Genomic DNA, 8,836 nt, shown 5'->3' on the forward strand with positions numbered 1-8,836 from the left:
TTGACGTAATTGCTAACCACAATGAGGAAAAATTAAACACGAAGGGAAGTAGCAGCACTGCAAATGAACTTACCAAAATTAGAGATAGCCATAATGATTGCTTTCTGGACGATGTGTTGTCTCGTATGGACAAAATCAGCTTTTTTTGATTGATTGATTGATTGGAACTCATGCATTGCATTGTTATGTTGACTTCTTTTTTGAATTGAGGCAGGATTTTTTTTTTTAACACACAATACGAAAGCCAAGTCAAGAGTTTAAGTGAGCATGTGCTTCAAGAATATGCCGATGAAAGGAAACAAAACTTACTGATATTCCCTGGATGATGAAAAATCAGAAGAGTTAAGAGGACGTGATAGCTTTCGTGTATCATTCATTGTAACTGTTGATAGGTTATTGACAGAACTAAAGAAACAAGAAAATTTTTTTGAAACAGTTGAACTTTTCAATTTTTAACTAGAAATATTCTTCAGGGAGAAACTAAAGAACTGACACAAGCATCAAAACTTGGTGACAAATACGGTGACCTCGATGTGGAAAGATTCTGTTATGAAATTGTGCCCTTCAATGAATATTTGAAATCTCTTAAAAGATGGGGCTTCAAATCTTTCATCCATTGAAATGTACAAATTAATGTAAAAATGACGTCGAGGATATTTTCCCAAATGCCATGATTGCTTATCGGATCTTCCTGTTGATGTCAACCACTAGTTACGAAGCTGAGAGAGGATTTTTGAAGTAAGCTTCATTAAGAACGAACATCGTGCTACAATGGGACAAGAGCATATTTTCAATCCCGAGTGAGATAATCAATTTTCTTGACTCCGAGAATGTGATCAGTTACTTCGCTACGACGAAAGTGGGGAAAAAATACTTTCGAGGTGGGTTTATTTAAATTTAATAGATTTTCAGTTGCCTTTATGTGACTTTTTATTGTACAGTTACATTTAAATTCTTGCAATATTGGCTTCTACCGTATTTTCAGGAGTCATACTTCCAGTTTTTCTAGAATTACTCAAGTCAGTCATTGTCAGTCAGTCATTTTCTTCTTGTGTGTTTCTGCAAGTGTTGAATAAAAGCTGTTAAATTACATTATTTTATCTGTTCACTCTCCTTTGAATGTTGGAAAACTTCCGAACGTTACTACACATTCTAAACACAAATAGAGCATGGTTCAACTTGTGAAACAGCTTTTGTTATTATTATTATTATTATTATTATTATTATTATTATTATTATTATTATTATTAAGCTTATATTTGGACTTACAATTGCCGTATCAAAAATACTATTGTTTTTAATTAGTAGGGGCCATGCAATACCGTAAGCCCCGGGCCTCCAAATACGTAAATCCGGGTCTGCCTCAGAATTTTATTCTCAGATACATTTGAGACTGGGTTCTTTCCTCAAAGTAAGATACCATGTTTCGCAGCCATACAATACAATAGACAATAAGGAATTAAAATAATTTAGCCTATTACATAAAACTAACTCCTGTAGATGGACGGTGGAAGACTGATTAATTCCTCGCCATACACACATGAGGACACAAAAGTAGGTGTAGGGGAAAATTAATTCAGTAATAGTTTTACGACACAAAACATTCATTCATTTTTTCTTATAAAAAGATGTGAGAAACTTCCTGGAAATTAGCCTAAAGTGTTAAGGTTTTCGTTATGTTCCCTTCCCCCACATAAAAAATATAAATAAATAAATACAATGAGATATTGAAGGACATAATTAGAAACAGAGCCAAGTAGTATCTTAACATGAAATATCAAACTTTGGCCTAAGCGTCCAAAAGAATGTTATTTCGGCAAACAGTTTCAATTGTAGATTCGTATCATCATCGATACCACGAGTAATATACTATGTTGATCAACGAACTACGTTGTGAAGAATAATATGGTTTGACGTTTCCTGCTGTCTACTTACAAGGAACTAAAAATTACTTTCTGTTCAATGAAGTATAGTAAGATCTGTTAACCGACATCACCAAAACAATGGTACTTTTGAGTGTTTGAATCTAAACTCAAAATTGCTGGCCTTTGAGATAATAAAAATATGCATGCAATGGATTTGCATTCTGGTAACGCCGCCGTATTCTTTGTCGATTTGTCTCAATTAGGCAAGTCTAGAACGAACTTTTCACACAATAGCTTTCTCTAAGCGGCAAATTAGCTAAAAGAGATTATGTGGATTCTTTTGTACGGTCGGAACTCGCGCCAGTAAATTTCGAACTGTCTGCAATGTTTCTACTTCCTAATTGTAACAAGCCTTATACAACTGATAAACCAAAGAGTCATTCAAAATATGGAGAAAGAGCCTTTCTATATCAAGTGTGCCCTCGGAAAAGATGTGAAACATACTTCGGCCCCATCCCCGTCACCCTCTTACGGAAGAAACCTTCCCTTTGTTTTGGAGGAAGAAGTGAATGGCCTCGGCTGTTTTGTTAGTTTGTCATTCAGTCGTTTGGTCTTGGCGAGTGAAGATAGTAAGCTACTTAGAATGGCTAACAAGACGGTGCACAGCGAAACCCTCAATGTGACAACCCTGTCCACATCCAACTATTGAAAGATCTCAGCCAAATTAACTTGTCCCTCCTCTTTTGAGGGAGGTACGGAAAAACACACATCGACAGCAGCGCCAGCAAGGGCACACTTCAAATAGAAAGGCTGTAGCTATTCCTTTCTAAAGTGTGTCCCAGAGAAAAATGTAACAACTTGTTAAAATAAGTTCTCGTAAATAACATACTTCGGTTCCACCCCCGTCCCCCTCTTACGGAAGAAACCTTCCCTTTGTTTTGGGGGAAGAAGTGAATGGCCTCGGCTGTTTTGTTAGTTTGTCATTCAGTGGTTTGGTCTTAGCGAGTGAAGATAGTAGGCTACTTAGAATGGCTAACAAGACGGTGCACAGCGAAACCCTCAATGTGACAACCCTGTCCACATCCAACTATTGAAAGATCTCAGCCAAATTAACTTGTCCCTCCTCTTTTGAGGGAGGTACGGAAAAACACACATCGACAGCAGCGCCAGCAAGGGCACACTTCAAATAGAAAGGCTGTAGCTATTCCTTTCTAAAGTGTGTCCCAGAGAAAAATGTAACAACTTGTTAAAATAAGTTCTCGTAAATAACAAGTAGAACGGGACTCATTTCATTGTATACTTAAGCTTGCAGTTGTGAGTAGTGCTGTAGCTAGTAGACGTGTGGTGTTGTCAAACAGTCGTGCAATATGGCATCAAAACAACTACAGATACGTAAACAAGTGATTTACAAATATGAAGAAAATCCTGAAGGTCAAATGCATCGATAGCAAAAGAACTTAAATTGAATAGGAAAACCGTAAGGGACATTATTCCCCGTTTCAAGGATACATTAACGTGTGACAGGAAGAAAGGGAGTGGAAAGGAAGCTGGTGTGTGATAGTGCATTAGTGCGAAAAATTGTGAGTGCATATCGAAGAAATCCAGCCACGTCTGTACGCAGAATGGCTGAAAGGTATAATACAACGAAGTCAACCGTGCAGAGGATTAAAAAACAGCAAGGTTTAAAGTCGTTTTGAGCTATGAAAGTGCCGGACAGAAGCAAGAAACAACAAAATATTGCAAAACTGCGTGCACGAAAACTATGTGAATATGCTTCGCAATTTTCGAGGGTGTCTCATTATGGATGACGAAACTTATGTTCTAGCCGACAGTCAACAACTGCCAGGACCAAAATATTATGTGGCAAAGAGACGAATGGACGTTTCTACAGACGTGAGAACGTGAGAACCAAACGCGCAGCAAAATTTCCACTAAAGTTCTTGATATGGCAAGCAATTTGTTCCTGTGGAAAGAAAAGTGAGGCGTCAGGACAGCACTTCAGGGACAATTAATCAGGATATTTACATATCAGAATGTTTAGAAAACCGGCTTTTGCCGTTTGTTAGGCAACATAATGCTAATACTATTTTCTGGCCCGATTTGGCTACTCATTACACAGGGCTTTAGTATGGTATGAACACAATAATATGAACGTTGTGCCGAAAGCTGCCAATCCACCAAACTGCCCTGAACTTCGCCCCATTGAAAAATATTGGGCAGCAATGAAAAGAAAGTTGAAGGAGAGCAACGTAGCAGCAAAGAACGTGCAAGAATTCAAACGGCAGTGGAAATGTGCTAGTGATAAAATTGGGCAAAAACATTGTAAATAGCTTTATGTCGCGTATTAAAGCAAAACTCATTCGTTTTTTTTTTTTTTTTTTTTTTTCCTGGACGTATTGATTAGTGTTCTTTGGTGGTAGAAACGAACATACACACCCCAACATATGTACAGAACATCTTCTCACATAATTACTTTTTTTTTTTTTTTTTTTTGTTTCTACCCATGAATGTTTCAATTGTTACATTTTTTTTTTTCTGGGACACTTTATGCATCGATGTTTGAAGTTCGGAAGAAGCATCTGCGATTTTCAGAAACAGTTCACATCGAAAGACGCCAGATTTACTTTGTTGCTTGTCTGGAAGAACATAAAGAGCATTACTTTGCAGCGATGTTGGCATAAATTGTGGTCAATGATTATTTTTTATTGAAGATGAGTTGAGTAATGATTTTCGTGCTCTTCACATTCGCATGCATGCTGCAATTTCTTCAGATGGTCTCATGAAATTATAAAGTTTTCAATCGGATTATCCGACAAAATATTGTATCAGAAAATGCCCAAGTCTCGTTGGCGGTTACGAGTTCTTAGTGTATATTCTCATCTTATTTCATTTCGATCCCAGAATCAAAGCTTTGTCAACATATTATTCATCTGAACGCTTATACACGAAAACTGTTCCAACAATGTATCACCAAAAATGATGAGTAATGGAATAAACTGAATTTAAAAAGTTACTGGAGAAGTGAGAAAGAAACCGGTAACAAACATAAGGATAAATTAGGTAGTGGTGTCCTTAATTGGGTAAGTTTTCCGTTTCTGACAGGTGAAAAGTGTTAGTCTTTAGTTAGTGTTTCGAGAGAATTTTAATTAGAAGTGTTATGTGATTGATTGTAATTGATATGTGATGTATATGGATGGTATACGCTATTTTAAATCATGTATTTTTTAAAGACATACTTGTGTCTAATGAAGATACTCCTATAGTATCGAAATGATACGTTTTTTAATTGTGTACCTTGTTCACGACTATATCAATTTAACACAAATATGAATAAGAAAAGGAACTGAAATTCACTACTTACCAGGCCACCATTGATGAATGTGTTTCTTTCCACATATCTTTGTTATCATCTATCTTTCTTGAGAGCGAATCCTTCCCTTTGTTTTCCTATCTTTTTAGTTATTTCTACCATGCATTCATCCAGTCCTCTTTGTCTATCTCGTAATTTGTGCATTCAAAGTTTGCATTTCATATTCGTTCAATATATTATATACTTTATATTTGACACATTTAATTGGGAAGTGACTTTTAGAGACTTAATTCAAATTCCGACTGAGCACCATGCAATCTTACATCTGCTGAGTATTTTTTTTTTTTTTTTTTTTCATTCATCTTGCCACGAACGTTTTAGCTGTCATATGTACAGACACTTGTTCCATGTTTCATTCCTCTCTCCGTATATCTTTGTCTTCATCTGATGATACTTAAATTCATTTTGACTATAATGTTTATACTTTCATCCATCAGTTCTTCTATTCTGATTTTGTGGAACCTTGGACTTGATGCGAGGAGGATTGTATGTCAGCGAATCGTAAGGTATTCTCCATTAATTTCTATTCTAAATGTGCTAGATGCTTAAATTCCTGAACACTTCTTGCAGAGAATAGTTTGGAGAATCTGTTTTCTCTGTTCTTCCAATCTTGAACTTTTAATTGATATTATTTTACTCAAAAGACACAAACAAGTATTACTTTAAATAATGTTTCATAATATGATTAGTTATCATCATCATAGGTATTGTGCCTTTATTGAGAGATCATTTGCCGCAGCTGAGAAGTTTCCATGCTCCACGGTCCTCCGCTATCCTCTTCGTCTTCACGTATGATCTTTCTGTTTTGTTATGATCCATTAACTTGGATTTCGAACTTGGGTTTAAAGCACCGAAGAAATTACGACACAAGGGTGGACCAAAAAATAATAATTTTTTGAAGTTATAATACTGCGGAAAAGTTGCGAATTGGAGAGACTCAAAAAGAGTTAAAAAAAATAAATAAATAAAATAAAAAATAAAATAAAAAAAAAAAATAAAATAAAATAAAATCGGTTTATATCTTTCGGTCGCACATGTGCTCTAAAATTTACCAAAATTTGAAAAAATTCACATTTCTACGAATTTTTTTTTTTTTTTATCTTACTAATGATCTAAAATAATTTGTTTTTAAACATTTAAACTCGTGTTCAATAAAGAAAACAAACAAAAAAAAATAGAATTTTTTTTTCCTTTATCTACGTTTATTTATAAATTACTTTCCAAAATTTCATTTACTTGGAAGGCAATGCGCGACCGGAAGATGTTGATGGATTTAAATAATATTTAAACTTTGTTTCCTATGGTTTTAATACGTAAGAATTTGATCTATTAGACGCGGGAAGAGGCTAATTTGAAAATGTTGAAAATTATTGTTAAAATGTGAATTTTTCCACATTTCGCCAAACTTCAGAACACATGCGCGGCCGAACATATAAACCAATGTTATTTTATTTTTTGTTATCCGTTTTTAGTTTCCTCAATTTGCAACTTTTTGGCGGTATTACGATTTAATTTCTTTTTATTTTTTTCGGCCTACCGTAGCGTTCACTAACCGTATAGCAGCGAGGAGCTCTGTTTAGTGTATCTGCGAATAAAACCATGGCTCCTAAATATTTTCGCTCTTAATTTGTTTTTCCGAACATAAGAATCACAAGAACAATATTTGTTGTACGTTTTTACAGACCTCATCCTATCTTGACCAAACTTGGCATGGAGGAAAACCTTGAAATGCTTAGTACGAAGTGATACATTTCTTGACGCAAACCTAGTTCCTTTGTTATGGGCCATCGAAGTTGAAGGCTGGACCTAACATTTCGCCAAAAGAAAAAAGTTATCTAGAACAAGAATTAGGGGAAACTACAGTGGGACATCGATAACTCGAAGTGAAGGGAATAGATAAAGATTCGAGTGTTTCGAGTACTCAAGGTTCGAGTTATCAAGGTGGCCACAACCAAAATTCTAGATATCAAGGTTCTGCGTTCTTCATGAGAAATAACTATATAACCTCTATGAGTCGATTTTATTCATTCAACCTCTATAACTCAAAGTTTTATTTATTCAACCTCTATAACTCCAAATTTTATTCATTCAACCGCTATAACTCGAAGTTTTATTCATTTAAACTCTATAGCTCGAGATTGTAAAAGTTCCTTAAATTAAATAAAATGACTAGTAAAAATAAAAGTACTAGAGATGAGTAAAACCCAAATTACAGTACACATTAACAACAATGACAGTTACGTAAAAGCACAGACCTATAGCTTCGAGTTATCGAGGTCACATTAAGAGAAATTCGACTTTTAGAGGTAAACTTTCGACTTGAAGAGATTCGTAGGTACAAAAGTTCCAGTTACCGAGGTTTTTCAAGATGATTATGAAACCCTTAAAATTCGATTTATCGAGATTGTAATTTTTAAAGATTTGACTTACAGCGTTCGATTATTTTTAACATTGTTATGAAGAGTTCAACGAAATGTAAAAAATTCGAGTTATCGATGTCCAACTGTATATGGAACAAATATGTTTAATATTAATTAGAGGTTAAATGATAAGAAGTCCCATCACGGCGACATTAAAATACCGCTAATTTTACAGTAATTATGTGATATCTTCAAATAGATAAAATATAATCAAAAAGTGGAACAAGAGCTTGCTAGACAATATTATTTTACATGAGATACCGTTATCTCGACTCACTTATCTGATTTCGATTTCCAGCCATTTAGAAAATCAGCATTTATTTTCTCGTTTCTAAATAACTGCAAACGGAAAGCTCTAGATGACTCGTGATAATGATACTTCATGCAAAATAATATTGTCTACTGCACTATTGTTCCACATTTCGATTATCTTTTATCTATTTGATTATATCACATGATTACTGTAAAATTAGTGGTATTTTAATTTCTCAATGATTTTATGCCTCTTATGCAGTAAAGATACGCTAAAATGAATGATGATTTCTTTTCGTAAACTAAAGATATCCGTTATTTGCTTCTTATGCTTTTTATGATCAAGACTTTTTAGTTAGTTCATCTGTTGCATAAGCCCAATTGAAGTAGAATTAGTAGTGACATCTTGTGTTGAAAACATTCAACCGTTTAAATGCAAATCATTTTGAGAACGATCTGAGAGTAATGTATTTAATTATGGTGTAATTAATGTAGAAAACTGGATTTTAATTGTCGTCAGAGATAATTGTGTAATGGGTGATTCTCCAGAAAAGTGCACATTTGATGTAGCTCAAGCTTATTTGGTTAATTAGGATATTGTAGCATTCCCTTTTGCCCTGAAATAATTTTTGATAAATTGTGCTTCCTATGCCGACATATACATTTGGGAATTTTTATCTCGTATTTTAGTACTTTTTCCCCCTGAAATAAAAAATATCAGTCCATGGCTTGTATTTGAACACATTTTCATCTATTATTTTCTATATATTTGCATCCAGAAAAAAAACAAAAAAAAAAAACGCTCATTTCTTGTTTGCTGTGACGGCAGATAGGAAAAATAAAATGTCCATTGGTATGATATTTTTATTTGGTGTGGTTTTTCAGGTATTTAATGTTGAATATCTGTAACTGAGTTGTGTGTCAGCTCC

The sequence above is a fragment of the Thermobia domestica genome, chromosome 2 (genome assembly GCF_964235325.1).
Source record: "Thermobia domestica chromosome 2, izTheDome1.hap1.1, whole genome shotgun sequence".
Lineage (NCBI taxonomy): Eukaryota > Metazoa > Arthropoda > Insecta > Zygentoma > Lepismatidae > Thermobia > Thermobia domestica.